This window comes from Amblyomma maculatum, chromosome 1, assembly GCF_055883805.1.
Source record: "Amblyomma maculatum isolate TAMU_Amacu chromosome 1, ASM5588380v1, whole genome shotgun sequence".
NCBI classification, from domain to species: domain Eukaryota; kingdom Metazoa; phylum Arthropoda; class Arachnida; order Ixodida; family Ixodidae; genus Amblyomma; species Amblyomma maculatum.
In genome coordinates, this window is record NC_139344.1 from 154,693,013 (window position 1) to 154,712,766 (window position 19,754).

At 47.0% G+C, this 19,754-nt stretch overlaps 1 long non-coding RNA gene across 2 annotated transcripts; it reads left to right on the forward strand.

Moving 5' to 3' along the window:
• The first annotated feature begins 5,146 nt into the window (after positions 1–5,146).
• Positions 5,147–11,662, forward strand: LOC146204679 (uncharacterized). 2 transcript variants are annotated; one of them, XR_014702872.1, is made up of 3 exons: positions 5,147–5,275; positions 6,659–6,784; positions 11,376–11,662. It is a non-coding gene; the product is annotated as an uncharacterized LOC146204679 (long non-coding RNA). The 2 variants fall into 2 exon arrangements; XR_014702873.1 differs by lacking the exon at positions 11,376–11,662 and adding an exon at positions 7,268–7,449.
• The last annotated feature ends 8,092 nt before the right edge of the window (positions 11,663–19,754 follow it).

Here is a 19,754-nt window from a genome sequence, read left to right on the forward strand (position 1 = left end):
TGTAGTACGTTTAATTGCATCTATTTGGGGGCATTTTATCCGAGGCCATTTTTTCCGGGACCACTCTTTCCTGGGACGTTTTTACCGGAACCCACGTAACCACATTGGCCGCTGCAGCTCGTAATTGTAATGCAAGCTAACAGCGTGACTACCCGTGATAAAATTGCTACCATTAACGACGACAGCCGCCCACGAACAGAGCAGATATAACAGACGCGCAGCGTTGTGATTTCAATGAATAACGAAATGATACTCAAGTACGTGCAGTGTTAAGGCTACTGTTGCCATGCTGACCTAAATCACCTTACCCATACAGCCGCTCGACGCTAGCGAGGTGCTTCGTGCTTACCAAGAACACTCATTTGCCGCTCGGTGTGAAGAATCATCCGATAACGCAATGATGCTTTGAGCGGACTACATCGTACGCGGTTTGCGGCGCTATATATGAGCGAAACAAATCACCGTCAGCGTACTCGACTCAAAGTAGTTGTAAGCATCCGAAGCTTTGTAATTCTCTATGCGTTCCGCGCTTAATTTTCTCGGAGAAAACAGCAAATAGATGTCAACGTCGCTCATTTTTCCTGGCGGCAGCAACGCTTCTCTTGTGCGCCTTGAACCGAATCTCCATCGGTACGGCGTGCGGGTTCGTACGCTGCACGCCGTGTAGGTAGAGTTTTTCAATGTATCGCTTCTGTCCTCACCGCTGAGGCTCACGAATACTAGCACATCGTCATTTCGTCTGCCAAGAAGGCGCCTACAAATCACAATAACACGGCCTTAAGGCCACAGTGCCGCGGCCGCGGTCGTGCTTTTTGCCTACCGTGGGATCGCTGACGATAGCAGCGCCACCTCGATCATCTTGTTTGTTTGCAAACATGAAGGAGGTCTATAGGTAAGCAAAATCTCACAGGAACCACGAAACAAACAAAAACACTCCTGTACACGCCGCATGCGCGCGCTTAAATCACTGGGGGCTGGCACGCGACTCGAAAACGCATCCACACTGACTAGGTTTTGCCGCTGAGCCGCAAGGTGGCGGCTCTGCTCGATCTCGACTCTAGAGGGAAAGCTGGGTAGGGAAACGAGCTTCTCACTGTTCGCCGCCATCATCAAATTTATCATTGTGGCCAGCACAGTTTCTGCTCACTGCGTCAAAAATGAACAAAGGTTTGAACAAAAGTTTTAAAAACCGCTGCCGATAACACAACTGTAGGAAATTTCTATACATTGTTTTCAAGTTTCAAGCATATTATATAATCTTTCAGGCCCCTTATTGGCCATAAAGGAATGATGTAGAACAATTGGAAACCATGTTTGCGAGCAGACGTAGCAGATCAACAGTAAACACACACGAGCACCCTTCGACATTTACTGTATGCAGCACTAGCCATATCCCGGATACACCAAGGGCTGTTGCTGTGGAATTCGTCATTTTTTTTTTTTAATACACTGTGGTCGTCGTCTTGCGCCAAAGCAAATTTCTGACATATTTTCAGGTGATCGGGCACAGAGGAGATGCATGTGCGCTCGACGGACGAAATGCATGCGAAGCGCGGAACAATCGCAGGGATAGCCGGCCTTGCGATAACAACTCAGAAGAATCAGGACACCTATCTGATGTTACAGTAGGTACGCGACGCAATATATCACAAGAAATGCTCCACACGCGACGATTCTGCCGTTGTTTACAGCACCTACTGAACAGTAGCCGCCCGCCGTCGGTTAACTGCACGCCGCCATCTTCCCACGATCTAAGTTGCCAGCTTCAAACCATCTTCATGTGCCAGATTTAGCAAGTAAAATTCATCTGGCAACCAATGAACAGTGGGATAATGGCGGCAATCACGCGGTCACCCCTCGAATGCATTGGGTGAACGGGCAGCTTTCCCTCTAGAGTCTTTGTATTAACTCTATGATCTCGAGGCCGTGCAGAAACCCAGGGGGCAGCACTCGCGGCGAACAGGCAGCGCCACGAGTGAGCGCCGGAACAGTTTGATAGGGAGACGCGCGGCCGCCTGGGCAGGGCGCGCGCTTGAAAAAGGTGGCCTGCGCAGCGAAATGGTAGCAGTTTCAGCCAGCTCGAGCGAAGTAGCGGAGCACAAACAATGCGAGAGCCACAAGACGCAAAGACAGAGACGAGCCCTGGCCGCCCGCTGGCCGTTTATTTCTAGGCTGGAAACACGCGAACTGGAAGACGACAGGAGAAGCGCGCGCAGTTGGAAAAGGCCGAGCAAAAAACGAAGGGGGTGGGAGGATGGGGGCGTAAAAAACACTGTAAAAATGTAGAAAAATACAAAAAAAAAATTTGTGGCGAACGCCCCTCCTCCCAAGTGTGGTACAGCTTCACAAAGGCCAGCTCGAGCGCCCAAAGCTGGGGTGGGTGAGAGAAAAAAAAAGAAAGCTGCGGGGAATCGAGCGGCCGAGAAGGGTGGAACGAGTATGGGAGAAGAATAGGAATGAATAAATGAAGCTGTAGTCGAAGAAGAGAAAAAAGCCTAAAAAAAAAAGGGACAAGCCTGAAAACTTGAAAACGCGATTACCGGGCCTGAAGATGCCGCAGGCACTTACATTACGCACACGGATTTTGAAGAGGTTAAGCTGTTTTCTGGTGAGGCGGTTGCCACTTTTCTCGACGATAAAGGAAAGGATGTCAGATGGCACGCGGTCGCTGATACAGCGACACAGCCATGAGAATGGAAACTGTCTTACAGCACCGCACAAACGATCTACCGTTTCTAATACACATTCATGTCTTCCTCTCTGTCACATGTCAGAATCGTAGCATGCTTAATTTTCTTTTTCGTCGAAAGAACGTCCTGCCTCATCCCGACTTGAATGCTAGTTTTCTTTCGTTTTTGTTTTTAACGATCCTTAATGCCTCTTTAACGGTACTTTCAAGCCCTCTGCCACAAAGTTAAGTTTTGACAGAGGAAGGTAACAGGTGGCAGCCAGCCGCTCGACAACTTATTTGGAGCAGGATGGCATGTAATGAATGCAAGATCTGTTCAGAGTGTCCACGAATAAGTAAATAAAATCATTTTTTTACTTATTTTTTATTATAGTCTCGATTGAGCAGTATCGCATGAGAAACAATTTATCATTCGAGGTTCAACATCTCAGTAGACATCGAAATGTCATTAACAGAACTAAATGAATAAAGCGTATGGAATGGCACCTCCTGAATCACATCTACAGAGGAGGGCGAAGTGGACAGCGAAGGATGGCGAGGAAAAAAAAAAATATATCAGGCTGGGGGACGGACAAAGGAAGTCCCCAAGTTGGGAAGGAAAGTAGCGGCATAAGCGTGGAAGGAAAAGGTGTGGAAAGAAGAAAAGGAACGAGCTGAGAGGAGGAAAAAAAATAATGAAAGCAAGCAAGCAAAAAAAAAAAAAGTCAAGGCAAATTCGCGAAACTAATGCGGAAGACATAGTAAATGCGCCATTTAAACACTCCATTCCTGTTGATTACTCTCTGCATTGTACTGGTGCTTATGCAAGCTATCGTAGACAGGGAAATATAGACCACGGGACGGCATAAATAAACATTATGCAATGAACAACTGCACCACGAGCGAGGCCCACAGGCGCGCACGGCGGTCCCAGTAGCGCTGATGCCTATGAGTGTCCCAATTTCTTTAAATATTATTTTTTTTTGCTGGTTGAGAAAGGATGCTAATGCAGGTGAAGGTATAGTCTGTCCTCTTTCGGGAAAAATGCTTCGCGGTAAATCTGGACGCGGCAATTACCCGGGCATGATTGCCAGCTCACTGCTCGTTGGAAGGCAGCGATTCGCCTTAGCGTCTCTTCGCTTCGTAAAGCTTATTCGGTGACGCGAAAAATATTTTATCAGGCCAGTGAAAATGTGTGCAACAGCAGCAATCTAAGGTCTGCAACCTAGCAATTCATTTGTGACCATAGAATGCCGCGGATCGAAAGAACGAACGGCCCCAGACGGCCACTGACGTCTGACGGACAACCGAACTCGGCCGCAACTCGGCGGCCGATTTCGGACGTCCGCCGGAATTCCGGCGTACGTACGAAAGCGGATGGTCGAATCCGTTCGCCCAGCGGACAGCCGCCGTACGTCCGCCACTGGATTTGCTTTTACACAGCTATGATATAGTTTGTAGTCGTCGTGCTCGTCTGAACTGCGTATAAATCACTAATGCCATCAAGTCTGCATCGTATGATGCCAGAGCGAATCGATGCGATAGAAGGCGTTTTCATTAAACAGTTTTTTTATTTTCCGCATGTTTCATCGTTGAATTCTTCCATCAAAAATTTTTGATTAAAAGTTAAATGACCATTAAACATTTTTTTATCATGATGCTTCGGTGAAATTTTAATCAGTGGCTGAATAGACGCAGCAAGCAGCAAGCTCAAAAAGAACGAAACCGAACCTATCCTCAAAAAAATCTGAAATGAGCCAATCCAATCCACCTGACAAGTTGAAGTTTAGTCATGAAAGATCATAGAGTTCCTTACACTAACTAGAGGGAAAGCTGAGGGCGCTGCACTTCAGCCACCATGGGCGCGCTAAGAATCATGGGCCGGTGTGCTACTTGTTGCGGGACAGTCGGTTTTTCTCGGGTACGTGGAGTGGCGTTACTGCGATGTTTCTTTTTCGTCATCATCATCATTTGAAGGTGCGTACATAGACCGCGAAAGCCATAGTAGCGAAGGCTCAAAAGCAGACGTCGCCAATAAATAGTTTTTGTTCCCCGAAATGCCACTAAAAACTTTCTTAAGTGATTGCACAACCATAAATATTTTCATAACGTTTTTTTATTTCAAAGTTTGCCTATTAAGTGCGAAATATTGGTATTTGTGCTGCTCAAAAATAAGCCAATAGGAGAAAGAGTCATCGCTTATATTGGATAAATATCACACTGACATGCTGTTTCTCTATCTTTTTGCAATTTATAGACACAAGATTCAATCTTAGGACATTATTTATGGTAGAACAACGTTTATCTTTGCATTAGTTTTGGCCAAAAGTTGTAGTTCTGCACTCGGTAGCTCACCGGCCCATGATGCTTTGAGCGCCCATGGTGGCTGAACTGGCCGTCTGGAAACTCCATGTAAACGCCCATAGACGGCAGCACAGCTTTCCCTCTAGGTAAGAGTAAGAAATTCTATGTGAAAAATGGCTTCACGTTTCCGTGTTCTGCATTTTCTGCGCAGTTACAAATACCTACGGCTGTAATGCACTGCTAGCATTGTTTTTGCTGTGGCTTGGTGCGGCTGGCACACTTTGTTCACCCGCCGATTCCAAAGTAAGTATTTCACCGAACTTTTGTTTCTTTAGTGGAACTTTTCGATGCACCGATGGTGCTGAGCTTTTGGGTAAGGAAACAGCTTTGTACAGCAGCCGAACGGTCGAGTGTTTTAGGCGAGACTGACAGGATGGCTCGGCGCCGACTAACTAAAGTGCAGCCTCAAGTTTGAGGGCCATCTTTCTCGGCATTACTGGACGCTGCGCCAGTAAGCCGCGCAACTTCTCTGTCTCTGATAAAGGAGTGCCTGCCCGAGCTTTAAAGGAGTTAATTTGTTAACCATGCGCAACGTGCTGAGTTGTAAAAACTACTGAAGAAAACTTTTGCACTCCTCGAGCCTATCGTGCGACATGCCTACACTTGTGAGAACGTCGCGATTTTTTTTTTCTTTTTTTTTTTAATGGGCAGCCGCTGATCTTTCTCTCTTGAGCTTTACGGCAACTACAGTTTCTAGAAGGAACGGCTGTAGCTACTAAATAACTAAAGGTTTAGTACTCTCCTTCAGCTTTGACAAACCAGGACAGCACCTTGCGCATGTTGGTTATGCATGTGGGACCGAACCGCGCAGAACAACCGGACAAGGAGACGAGAGAAAAAAAAAGTCAGCACTTGTCTTTTTCTTGACCCGTTGTTCTGCGCTGTTCTGGCACGAATTTGACATACCGCCGCCGCGATACAGTTGGGCTGTGAGCTCTGGTGCCTGCAACGCCTTCTTTTATGCAAAACAGGCATACTGGGAGGCCATGCAAGCCGTGGGCTCAAAAAAAAAAATAAAAATAAATGAAGAAAATAATACGAGCTGAGCAAAAGTGAGATGAAAACAAAATTGTTGTTGCTTTGTCCTTACAGATATTCAAAGGCTCCTCAGAACTTCACTGCATTATTGACAGCGAGATAATGCCAAAGCTACACTAGAGCCATGCAGCACCTTATAGTACATTATACTGAGGTTATGTCTCGCACTGAAAGCTCTTACCATGTTCTTAGATTATCATATTAAAGTAGCTTTAAACCCATGCTTGTTAATACAGTGATAGCCATAAATTGAATATAGGGCATCATGCTCACATACAAGGCTTCTGATAACCGCTGGTCACATGATGTGGGCTATAGCAGACACCTGTACCTGGTCATCTTACAAGCATTTGTGCAATTTATGTTTTTAATGTGTTGTAAAAGTTAGTGTGTTCTTTTCTGTATGGGAATGCTTTCCTTATTGAAGGCTAACATTTGGCTTGCTACAGCAAAACCTGTACCTAGTCATCCTAAAAACAGCACCGCAGTTGGTGCTTTTAGTGTGTTTTAAAAGTATTTGTGTTCTGCTTCTGTATGGCAATGCTTTTCTCGTTGAAGACTAGCATGAGGCTTCCAAAAATTTTTCAGATGCCATTTGCTGTAGCCGATTTCGTAGGCCAACAGGAAGCAGCACTTTGAGCATGGAAAACTGTCATCCACGGGGAAAAAACAGCAACATCCCTTTGCATTCTCATTTCTTTGGTATGGCTAAAAGTGAGTATTGTATCATTATCTATATTATTAATATTGAATCATGATTGTCAGTGTTGAAGTTGTTTGAGCGTGATGATTTTAAACACACAGGACATCCCTTCGACATTAAGGTTTTAGCTTGTTTACATGTAGGATGTAGAACAGGTTTCAACAAACTTTATGGAGCAAATTCTTTTTACATTGTCCACCATGTTACTTTTTGTCATTGTCCATTGAAGTAAATAACCAGTATTTTACTTTTACACAGTCGTCCACTCTTAGCTTGAATGGGAATGTGTGGCATGCTGTTTGCAAGATAGCAATGCATCCGTCACAGCCATGCATCAAGGCTAAGTGGCTTGTGCGTAGAGGGACCAGCCGCTCCAGCTTCACGTCAGCTGCCTCTTTGCTCCGGTGTGCAGACGTGCATTGAGGCAAAGTGGTTTATGTGTACAGAAACCAGTAGCTTCTTTGTCACATCTGGCTGTTTGTTACGGTGTGCAGATGCGCATCGAGGCAAAATGGCTGATGTGTAGAGGGACCAGGAGCTGCTGCTTAACGTCCTTCGCCTCTTCACTACAGTGCACAGCCGTGCATTGATGCTAAGTGGCTTGTGCATGGAGGGCCCAGGAGCTGCAGCTTCACGTCTGCCTCTTCGCTCAGGTACGCAGGTGCGTATTGAGGCAAAATGGCTTGTGCATAGAGGAACCAGGAGCTGCTGTGTGGCGTAGTCTGTATATTTGCTATGGTGCGTATCGAAGTACAATGGGGGGGGGGGGGGCTCATGTGTAAAGGTACCATGAGCTGCTGTGTCATGTCGTCTGCCTCTTTACTATGATGCGCAGGCATGCATCAAGGCAAAGTGGCTTATGCATAGAAGGACCAGGAGCTGTTGCTTCACATCTGCTATGATGCGCAGCTGCGTATTGTGGGTGGTGGTGGAAAACATTTCCATCAGATACAAATACAGGAGGTTACTCACTAGCTGACCCTGAGGGGGCCTGTCCTGACAAAAACAAGGGGTCCCTAGTTTGGGACCCCAGTGGTGGTAGAGGGACTAGAGGCTGGTACTTCATGCTGTCTGCCTCTTCGCTACGGTGTGCAGCTGTGATGGATGCAGTGGCATCTCAAAAAGTGCATGCCACGCACTCGCATGTTCAGCCTGAGTGGACGACTGTGTACCTGCTACAGCTTTGTTATTCATAGAATAAACCTAGGCCGAGTTGGATAAATTATAGCTCACCTCATATGTGGTCAGCAAAGAAAAGCCACTCCAGAAAATCTGATGCATTTACTGTCATAGGATTCTTATTCATATACATGCTACTGACAAGTCAGATTCTTCACCCTCAGAAAGGCCAGAAAAACAACCAAGGGTGCATCTGTAATAGTCTAGCTTGCTCTTTCTCTGCAGACTTGAGTCAGATGTGTGTTCCATTGCTGTGGGTGGGACAGGTGTGAATCTTTGATTTTAAGCTTGCAACAAGTATGTTATTGTAGTTTAAAGGCGAAACGGTACTAATAATCGTAGCCCCCGTGGCCTTTATCCCCTTTTAATAGTGTTGCTAGACACTGAATTATTAGTTTACTCTGCGCTGTTTCTGTCTAGTTAATGTGCGGAGATGTACATATATTTATATGACTTGGAGTTGTCAACTTTGCACTTAGAAACATTGTAGCGTTATCTGATGTGTTGCTTTCATTTTTGTAATGATTTCTGTAAGGGATCGGTGGGTATGCTAGGCACCATTATTAGTCTGCTCTTTTTAGGTCACCTGTTCAATGCCCAGCTGCGGCCGTCTCCCACTTGCCCTCGGACAGGAGGCCGAGAGACGCGCACAGAGAGGCAGCTACAGCAGCTACAGTGCTTAACGGAAACGTAGGCGCAGAGGGAAAGAAGTCCCCTCTTCCAAGGACTTTGCTGTCGCACTCGAAGACACGGGGACAGGCAGTTTGTTCTCGTTGCTGTGTCATGTAGGGGGCTCATTTTTATTTAAAGAGCTTTACGAACAGTATACAACTAAGGGGTCCTTAGTACTAAGCGTACTAAGGGGTCCTTAGTACGTTGACTGGACCCATCACCCGGAGGCAGCACAGCTTTGAAACGAGCACCTCTTTTGGAAGAACTGCTTATCGTTCAAAGAAAAAACACTGTCAGGTTGAAGGGTGTAAGGCCCTCTTCCTTGTTGGGGAGCCCATAAAAGTGACAATTATTCAGTGCAGGCGCGCTGAGTGGGGTCTCGTTGAGGATTCCAACCCTGGATGTCAACAATGGTGGGAGATGGCGGCGTTGAAAAAGGGCAAGTGTGTAACAGTGACGGTATGATGTGGAGCGGGAGGATGTGGGTGGCTCTTCTGATGTGGTCCGCAATGGTGCTGACTCGGACGCCAATAATTGCAATAATTGCTCTGTAAAAGGAGCCGCCAAGGGTGCAAGCTTTGGGCAATGGTTGCGCACGTGGGACACCGTTTTGATCGGTTCCAATTTTTTTTTCTTCTTTTTCTTAGGGGAGAGAGTTTGGCATGTGACCTAGTGAACCAATCATTTCGAGGTCCATTCTCTAAATTCCGTTTGTTGTGAAACGAATTTGTTGTCCCTTTTGCATTGCTTGTATTAGGGAGAGGGTGAAGAACCATATGAAAGGGGAAAGACATGCCAAAATGTTTGTTAGCCAGTCATGTGTGAGTTCGTTGTCATTGGGGATGAGAAATGTGGGTGGAGTCCCAAAGTTAATGAAACGGCCCCGCGGCCTGGAGAACTCGTTCTGAGCTAGATTTTGATCTCTTTCCTCTTCGGCATAGATCATGGTCATTGTTTCACCTGTTGTAAATACGTACATTCATGTATAAAGTTTTCAGTTCATCTTCCTCTCCGTGTGCAAGTTGTTGTGGCCAGATGCAGTAAATTCACTATTTTCATTTCTATATAACATGCCTTTCTGAAGAGGGTGAGCTCTTTTGTCCAATCCTGTAAGAAAGCAGCAAAGCGCTCCCAAATCTTCCACAAAACTTTGTGATATCTTTAATGCTAACTGCGGCTTGGTGTCACTAAAAACATGTAGTTGAGGTAGATTTCTCTCCCCCCCCCCCCTCTTTTTGTTCATTCAAATGAGGACCAGCGGACACTAACTCTTGCTTTTGTAATGCCCTATAGGCCCCGTCTTAAGGCAGTACTCCAATGTCAATACCATTTTTATAGCTATGGCTGTACAACAGCACTAATGTCTTTTATACACTTCTTTTACTAATCTCTTACCCAAGTGGTGGCTTATACTGCGGGAGCGAAAGTCTCTGGACAGTATGTCTGGAGATTTTGGACTAGAATCGCAATGTAAACTAATTGCACCTTATTTCTCTTGCACACATGAAAGAACTAACGTTCAACTTTCGCATCGACAAGTATGGTCCGAGTTTCCTGGTCTATTTGAAAGTTATGTGCTTTGATTGCAGTTTGTGTAGTCCACACACTCTTGTCCCCGATATTACATAGGGGCAAATTAGGTGCCTTTACAGGGGCAGTTTCTTTGGCGCCCACTACCTTCCCCATAAAAAAGCTACAGTGTTCCTTGTGAACAGCTGGCTGCATTTATAAAGACCATTATTTTTTTGTAATTTGTTGTGCGTAGTTGAGAAATCCATGACATACATGCACAGCTGGTTGCCAGAATTATGCAACCATATTTCAGTAACTAACATCCATGCTGCATGCTGCCGGTAATACATCAGGAGCTTGTGGTTGTCAGCTTTTTGTGTTTTGTGTAACTATAAGCCTTGCTATTGTAATGTCACATATAGCGCTGTGGGTAAACAAATAACTACTTTTAACTCTTGTAGAAGCATGAACACTGCGCAATCACTGCGGCGGGCTATGCTTCCACATTGGGCTTTAGCCACATGTCAAATGTCTATCTTTATTCTGCTGCAGCAGCTTGCATGTTATCAGATAAGTTACTTCGTCGCAGCTGCTCTAAGGAGACGCTTTATAGACGCTTGTAGCCTAGATGTTGATGTCGATATACCCCTGACACGCCCAGGGAATGTCTTCGGTAGAGGGTACATGGAAACCAGCGAAATGTGCAGTTTACAGAACAAAAAGGTAACAATTTTAAATGATGTTAATATTGATCACTTCTTTTCGGAGCAGGAACAATGACTTTAGAAATCTGCCTGTTAAACCGCTCAAAATGCAGGTTTCTGCCGCCAATGCGTACCTGTGTAATACTGCAATGCTCTGGCTGTGCTTTATGTTCATATACAGCATCCTTTATGCTTAGTTTCTCTGCATGTGCACTGGGCATTGCTGAGGGCGCATAGCAGCAAGCATTACATGCCATGTTTGGTCAGAGTGGCATGTTCAAAGAGACGACATAAAAACATTAAAATACTGAATGCCAGGTTCTAGTCAAACTACGTTTGTATCTTTTGTTATTCTGCATGGGTTTTGCTGCAGTTATATGACCTTTCTATATAGTACGTGACAGTTCTGAATGGAGATGCATGCGTACAGTGCCATCTGGAAAAAGCAATTGAGAGAAACTGGCAGTTGCCCTTGAAGATGTGTAATCAAAGTTCAGCACAGATAACTTGAATTTCATTTTCCCTTCTATTGCAGGAGGAGCCCAACCTGCTCTTTCCATCTTAGGCCTGAAAGACCAGCAACAGTTGATCGAGCAAATGCACAGGATAGTAACTGCTCCTGGAATCCCGGCCTGCGGAGGCCGCCCACAGAGAACTATATCATCTCCTCGCTAATTCCGAAATATTAGGTTTCAATAAATACCTTTTCCTCCACCACCTCCCCAAGGGAAGAGCTGTCACGGCCAAGGATAATTAAAAAAAAATTGTTCAAGTAGATTCTTAATACTCCAGTTGGCCTGCATTTTACCATGCCATTTCTTAACATCGATATTTTTTTAGTGTAGACTATTTATGCATGCAGTTTTTGCAATAAAGCAAAAAAAAATGCTTTTTTTACAACCTCGCATGCTGGTATGCCTATGCACTTCGCAGGTTTTCAGGAATGGTGCATTTGTGTAAAGCTCAGCTAGCATATGTGCCTCTTTGATGGAAGTTTTAATTGCACACTGCTGTTCAGTGCTTTGTGTGTGAAAGTAAAGCAGACAACAGGAAACTTGAACCTGTTGCATATTCTATTGTCTGCTTTACTCTCGCGACAAAGGCATTGAGCACTAGTATGTGACTGAAATTTCCATGGCACATGCTTGCTGAGCTTTACACGAATGTTATTGGCAAGTTTTTACACCAGTAGCGGGCCCTGCAAGCAAGTTCCGGGAAACGTCCGAATGTCCGCCTCCGGCTGTCCGTCGGACGTCCGTGGGACGCGATCCGGATCCACGAACGATAGTCCGACGGACGTCCGCTGTACGTATATCGAACATAACCGGACTTCCGTCGGATGTCCGAAAACGGACGTCCGTCGGTTGACCGTCGGACGTCTATGGCCGTCTGGGGCGAATGCGCCCCACGCACAGCAGATCCGCCGCGTCTCCGCTGCGCGGCCGGGCGCACGTCTCCCTACCAAACTGTTCTTCCCGCCGCGAGGGGCGCGCGCGTCGCACTGCGAGTTACTTCTGCCACGGCCGCTCAATGGAGCACGGCCGGTCTCGGGGAAGAGCACGCGCTCTTTCTTACGGCCTTCTCAATCGCCGCGGGAACAATGGGAATGTTTCTCATTGAGTTGCGCTCTCCGCCACCGCAAGGGGCGCGACCTGCTCACTGTTCGCTCCGCGTCTGCTTCAGCGGCGGCGGGTGGCTTTTGCCTGGTTTCGCGCGATCGCTCGCGAGTTTCGTGGTTAGTGCAGCCCCAACATTAAAGAACACAGGGCGTAGGTCATGCAGCGGCATGTCGTCAACGTACTACACACGTGAACGGATATAAAAAACACCGTCGTTCAGCAAACGTTCGACAAGCATGGCATACATTGCGGCATGGTAGCTACTTTTGTCCATTTTAGTCCGTATTTTTCCCAAGCCTGTACAAGAATAGGAACAAAAAAAAAATGAATGAGAAGTGATCACATCGAAGCTTCTTCAAGGCTAACATGACAGCAACTCGTCTGCTACAGCAAAACCGTCTTTAGCGCTAGATACGAAACCATTCATGTAACACCGAAGATGAACATAATTTCATAAAAATGTAATGTAAATTGCAAAATGCTTGCATGATATTGTCGCATAGCGAGCTATGCCTATGTCGCGCGCCGTTTTCCGGACCCGTACACAGCCGGGGAGCGGTCCTTTTTTCTTGCCTGCACGGCGTGGCTGTGCTTTCCCCTTCTTCTTGGGGGGTATTCGCGAGGTACGCCGTTCGGAAAATGGTTAACGGCTGTGAAGGAGGCGAGCTGTTGAAAGCTCGCGTCCCAACCGGTTAACGCCTGAGGGCTTGGGGGCGACGGCTGAGAGCACGGAAGGAGCTTTGTGTTTTGTGCCGTCTGCGTCCTTGCTGCCCATGTGTTTTTGGTTTACCTTTTGTGTGTTTGGGTGCCAGGCGGAGATGCGCCGCGTCTTCTAGAAATTCACGCGGTGCTCGCGAGGAAACAATCTCGTGAGCACGGGCGTCCTATTGGTTCCTCAGCTGTAAAGAAAGTCGTCTCATTGGCTCCGATAAGCGCATTTCCGCCTGGTAACAAACACTGCCTGGAGACTCCTGAATAACGTTGGGCAGAGGGGTTTTGGCGGCAAGTAAGGGAGGACGGCGACCATCCGAGCTGCTGCTCGGGACCCCTGCTCGGAAGATGTCGCGCTTGCCTGATTGATGTGTTTTTAATTTAAGTTTGTTGTTTAATTGGTACTACTGGATTCGCTTTAATTATTGTTTGTGCTCAACTTTATTAAATTCAGTTAACTTAAGCCATCGGAATTGCCTGATCCCTTTCTTCAATGCGGCGGAGCCGTTGTGCCGTCACGAAAGTCCAACTTACGAACACTTCGTTACAATATAAAAGATTAGTATAACAGTCAAAGTAAACGTTGTAAGGTTGAGTTTTAAATGTTATTACAATTCATATATTAGCCAATGTGTGGTATTATACACATTATTTTAATTTTGCAAATAAACATTGTTTTAATGAAATTTTTACATGATATTAAGCTTGTTATGAAAGCACTAAAACATGGTTTGATATTCATGACACCACTTGTGCTCGAAGTGGTAAAAAGAGGTCAATAAATGATGAAGGTGATACTCGATGCAATGACTTACAAATGAGTTCACCTGCTATATCGAAAGTATGCAAAAAACTTTAAAGCGTTAAAGAAAAAACACTCTCACTGAAGACTCATTTCAAGCCCTATATATATCGACCTATTGAGGCGGGAAAGTAAGGTTAATGTGCGGAAGGAAATGACATATGCTAGATGTGAGGGCCGTAACAGCTAGCGGCACATGACTACATTGTCAAGACAGACGTTTCATCTGAGAGCAAAATCAAGGCACTGAAGGAAGTGATGGCATCTCCTACCATCCCATTTCCCACTGTCACATATTCCGATTTACCTTACGCCGCTGGATATATCGTTTAGTTGATTAATCAACTTCGGATGTGACGCTTGCTCTATTCTTCTTTAAACTAGCGAAAGAATCAGCCCCATGTAGTACGCTCTTCTACGAGGACAATATTCTAGTGGACTGCATTATCCGAAACCAGAGCTAGTTGCCCTATTGGACAAGCTTTATTTTTTTTTTAGAAAAAGCTGCCGTGCACCTACTATACACACAAATGTTCTCGAAGTACTTAAGATCCTGATTCAGTCAGCATTTCAGAATTCAACACTGAGTTGCCCGAAAGGAATTGACAACAGCTATGTTATTAGGTCCGCTTCTTTGATATTTGAAACATTTCTCAGAGTTCTTCTTCTCAATTAATTATACCAGGAAAGTGACAGAGAAGACCGAGAGGCCAACTCCTTATGTGCACAAGCCGTGCAGGAAGGTTTTGAGACTGAATTTTCTAGACGCAGGTCGCGTTTTGATGAATTGATGAACATATAGTTCAATGTGTACCTTTAAAGGACAATTTTTTTATTGTTTGCCGCTCTTTTCGATTCTGCTTAACTGTTTATGCCGATTTCCTTGATTAAAAGTAGTCGCGAGACTACATATACATCTTCGGTCGTTCAACTGACTGATATGTTTTGAACGAAGCTAAAACAGCCCACTCCACTAGACAAGTGAAATTTTTACTATATGAGTAAATTTTTGCTCTTTACTCTGAATCTGATACGCGGCATGAATTTTTGCCGGTGCCTCTTCTGATCAAACGAAAACGGTAGCGGTTGACAGAATCTCCACCCAACAGTTCACCATGCACTCACGTCAGGTCGCGCTACACCTGCTTAAAACATTCAAAGGCACATTGCTTAGCCTGGTAAATTTAGTTTTTTACAAAACTAAGGAGTAAAAAATGTTGAAGTGTTCCCGAAGCTTCATTCGACCGTGCAAGGCCGCACTGACGATGACAATGGAGCGCGCGCGTGAGCGGATTGCTGACTGTATTTTATTCCTCGTACACGATAAATGTCCGATGTTGATGACGGACTTTGTATAAACCATAAGGGGCGAAATGTCAGTACCTGCCGGTTGCAACTGAAGCGGGCGAAGCTAAAAGCGAGCGCGCGTTTCCCTTGCGCGTGAACGGCTGTAGCGGAGGAGCAGCAGTGGGGCGGTGGCGACCCCACCGAGGCGCGGCGGGCGGTAGAAACAGACCCCATTGGAGAGGCCGTAAGAGAAGAGAAGCGCTCTCTCCCTCGAGACCGGCCGTGAATGGAGACGCCTCCATTGAGCGGCCGTGCTTCTGCACGGTGCCGCGCACCCCATAGGTGGAGCCACGGTCGAAATGCGAGAGGAGGAGCGGCGCCGCCGGAGGAGGAGAGAGGATTGAGGGGTTTTAAGTGTAGGCACGGCTGCTCAATGGAAGCGCACTAGGTGCGGCTAGTTGTTGTTGTTGTTATGAACTTTATTTTTCCACCGATGTAGGAGGCCCCCTACTCCCCGCCCCCGGCACGCAGGCCTATGGGACGGAGGCCAGGGCCTCCGCGACTAAAGACAGGCGAAGTGACAGTGCTTCTTCGCGGCTTCAGCCGCCAGGCGGACAGCTTGCTGCTGGTTGGCGGGGAACTCGCTCCGCAGTAGCAGTTCCCAGGCTTCTCTACTGTTTATGTTTTCCTTGGCGCCAGGGGAATCAAGGCATTGCCAGATTATGTGATCAAGAGTACCCCTTTCTCCGCAGGTTTCGCATTTATCCTTCGCCTTTTCCTCCACTTGCGTGTGGAAAAGCCAGACGGGACTTGGGAAATTCCCAGCTTGCAGGCGCCGCCAAGCGACGGCCTCCTTGTTAGTTAGCGTTCGGTCCGGTGGTGGCAGGGACCTTCTGCTAAGTCTGTAGTGTTCTAAAATTTCCTTATAAGTTTGCAGCCTCTCGTCCATCCCATCGCAATTAGGCGGCTCTACGGCTGCCCGGAAGTAGAGAGCTCGGGCTAGCTCGTGCGCTGCCTCGTTGCCGGGGACGGACTCGTGCGCGGGGGTCCAAATTATTCGAATCTTTCTTTCAAGTTTTCCTTTCTCTAAAATTTTGGCTGCCTCCGTCGAGACCCTCCCTTTTCCAAAGTTCCAGACAGCTGTTTTGCTGTCACTAATAACTATGCTGGCTTCCGTTCCAACGCAAGCGAGCGCTATTGCAACTTCTTCAGCCGTGTCTACATTTCGGCTTCTAACGGACGCGGCGGCGGCGGGCACGCCGCGGCCGTTGACGACCACAGCCACCGCCGCCCCCGACTTCCCGCTAGCCGCGTCCACGTAGGCGACCTCCCCCGGCTTCATTTTCCCCGCTTTCTTTGCGAGCGTCTCAGCCCTCTTTTGTCTCCTCTCCTTGTTGTACGTAGGATGCATGTTTTTAGGTGGGGGGGGGGGGGGGGCACTATTATATATTCGCGACACTCTCGTGGAATGTCTACTTTGTGGCTTGTTCCTCTATCTGACTGCAGTTCCACCCAGCCGAGGATGGTTCTGCCCGTGGTGGTTCTGCTTAATCTTTCTAGTTGCGCCATGCGCACAGCCTCCGCTAGTTCCGTCCAATTGTTGTGCACCCCCATTTCGAGGAGGAGTTCAGTCGTGGTCGAGATGGGTAGTCCCAGAGCCCTCTTCGCGCATCGTCTGATGAGTGCGTCTATTCTCTGCTTTTCGTCTGATCTAATGTTTAGGAATGGTGTGGCGTAACATATGCGGCTAGTGATGTAAGCCTGCATTAGTTTCAAGAGGCTTCGTTCCTTAAGGCCCCGACCCTTTAGTGCGATTCTCCTGAACAGACCCGTGACTTGGGTGGCGTACGCGTTCAGTTTCTTTACCGTTGTATCGTTGTACCCATCTGCTTGTAGAAACAGCCCCAAGATCCTAATTTGTTCGACTTTTGGCAATATTTGGCCGTCTACAGTTACGCTGATGTTTATCTGGCGTTTACACCTGAGCGTCTTCGGGTTGTAGATAAACAGTTCCGATTTTTGTGGAGAGCACGAGAGGCCCCTTTCGGCCGCGTAGGACACCACGGTGTCCGCCGCCGCTTGCAAGCGCTCCTCGATGCTCGCGTCACTCCCCTGGGTAACCCACAGGTTGACGTCGTCCGCGTACATGCTGAATTTCAAGCTTTCCACTTTCCTCAGTTCTGCCGGGAGGTTTCGCATGGCAACATTAAAGAGGAACGGGGACAGCACCGAACCCTGTGGCGTACCCCTGCTTCGTAGTTTGACGGTGGAGGATTCAATGTCCTGAAACTTTATCTTTATCGTTCTACCCGACAGGAAGTCTTTTACGTAGTCGTACGTTTTCTTTCCGACCCCCAATTCTTGGAGGCCAGAAAGAATTGCCGCGTGTTTTACGTTATCGAACGCCTTTGTCAGGTCTAGACTTAGTAGTATCCTCGCGTCCCTGGTTTCGCTTTCTATGATATCGTGTCTCAAGCGGAGCATTACGTCCTGTGTGCACAGGCCGGGCCGGAACCCAACCATTTCGAGCGGCCACAGGTCGTTAAGCTCCATGAAACGCGTTAGTCGCGTTTGGACTACCCGCTCCATCAATTTCCCTATACAGGATGTTAGAGAGATTGGTCGTATAAGTTCTCTAGTTTAGGGGGTTTGCCTGGCTTCGGTATCAAAATTACGTTTGCCGTCTTCCACTGTTGTGGGAGGCGGCCTCTGTCCCATACGATTCTCATGTATTTGGTGAGCGCGCGGATGGAATTATCGTCCAAATTTCGGAGAACCTTGTTTGTGATTCCGTCTGGGCCGGGAGCCGATTTTTTTTTTAGGCCTAATATTTCGGCGCGAACCTCCGCCTCCGTGAACGGCGCGTCTAGGGCCTCGTTTAAGGGTCCTTCGTAATCCAGCAGGGGTATAAGGTTTGTGTGTCGCCTACGTACATGTTAATTAGTTTCGCCATGAGTTCCCCGTCCGTGCCCTCGAACGCGTGTCTGGCTTTCGTCAGTCTTATGCCCGATTGAGTTTTCGAATTGTCAGGATCAAGTAGGTGTCTGAGTAGGCTCCACGTATTAGCAAGGCTCATGTTCCCTTCCATCTCGTCACACCTACTACACCAGTTTTGTTCGCAAAGTTTTACTGCGTAATCTTCAATCTCTTTGTTATATCTTGCTATCCTTCGCCTAAGGTTCCTGTTCCATCTTTGCGACCGGAGACGCCTCTCCATGCCGCATTTTGCTTCCCACATATGAAGGAGTTTGCTGTCAACCGTCACCGGCGCATCGTCCTCCCGCAGGGTCGTGGCTGCTTTCTCTACTTGTTTCTTAAGCGTCTCTGCCCATTGCTCTATGTTTTGGATTTCATCTCCCGATTCGCAGTTTTCTCTGATTTGCCTAAACCTGTCCCAATCGGTGATTTTGGGTTTTTTGAGGCGACGCGTTTTGACGCCCTTGCTGAGGGTGAGAGCCATAACAAAGTGGTCGCTGCCAAAATTTTGAGCTGTGTTTTTCCAGACTGCGTCTCCCGTGTTTTTTCCTAAGGTAAGGTCCGGGGTGGTGTCTGCACAGACGCTGTTTCCCATCCTGGACGGACAGCTAGGGTCCGTCAGCAGGGTGAGGCCGAGCTCATGTATGTCCTCCCACAGTTGCCTACCCTTGGGGTCGTGTCTATTGTAGCCCCATTCTTGGTGGGCGGCATTGAAGTCTCCTAGAATTATAAGAGTATTGCTTCCTGCTGTTTTGATCGCTTTGCGGAAGAGGGCGCGGAAACGTACCTTTCTCTGCTGGGGGGTGCTGTACACATTTAAGATGAAGAGACTAGCCTCTTCCTTGCGACCAGTGATAATTTCTATTAATACAGCTTCGATGTCTCGCGAGTTGACCTCATGCTCGACTACCGCTATGTGTCTTTTAACTACACTCTAAGAAAAAAAGGAGTGATCTTACCCCTTTAGGGGGCTAAGTCCACTGACGCACTGGGGAGCCCCTTTGGGTGCAGAGTTACACCCTCGAGGGGGGCTTAAGTGTGTCTGGTGTAAAGTTTACGCTACAACGAGGCTAACGTTATGCCATATGGTGAAGTGCAAGTATATGCTTCTGGGGAGTAACGTTATCCTTTCTCAGAAGGACTAAAGGTTAGGCCATGAAAGTGCAAAAATATGCTCTAAAATCGGGTGCATGTTTGCTCCCAGCTGGAATAAGCTTATGCTTAATCATAAGGCGTAAACTTACCCTCACAGGGTCTGCATTTATGCCAGCGTAATGAGCTTACTACAGCACCCCGGAAGTGCATCTTTGCACCCTATGAATGGGCGTAACTTTGCACTTTTACGTTCATATTTATGCTTCGTTTGGAAGGGTAATATTACCACCCAGAGGAATAAAATAAATTCATATTATAGTGTTTTTTACACCCATTTAGGATAATGTTCTTTTCCTTCGAAGGGTATGTTTGCGCCCTTCTATATATACTCTAAGCGCACACTGGTACGCTAGTAATTTGAAAA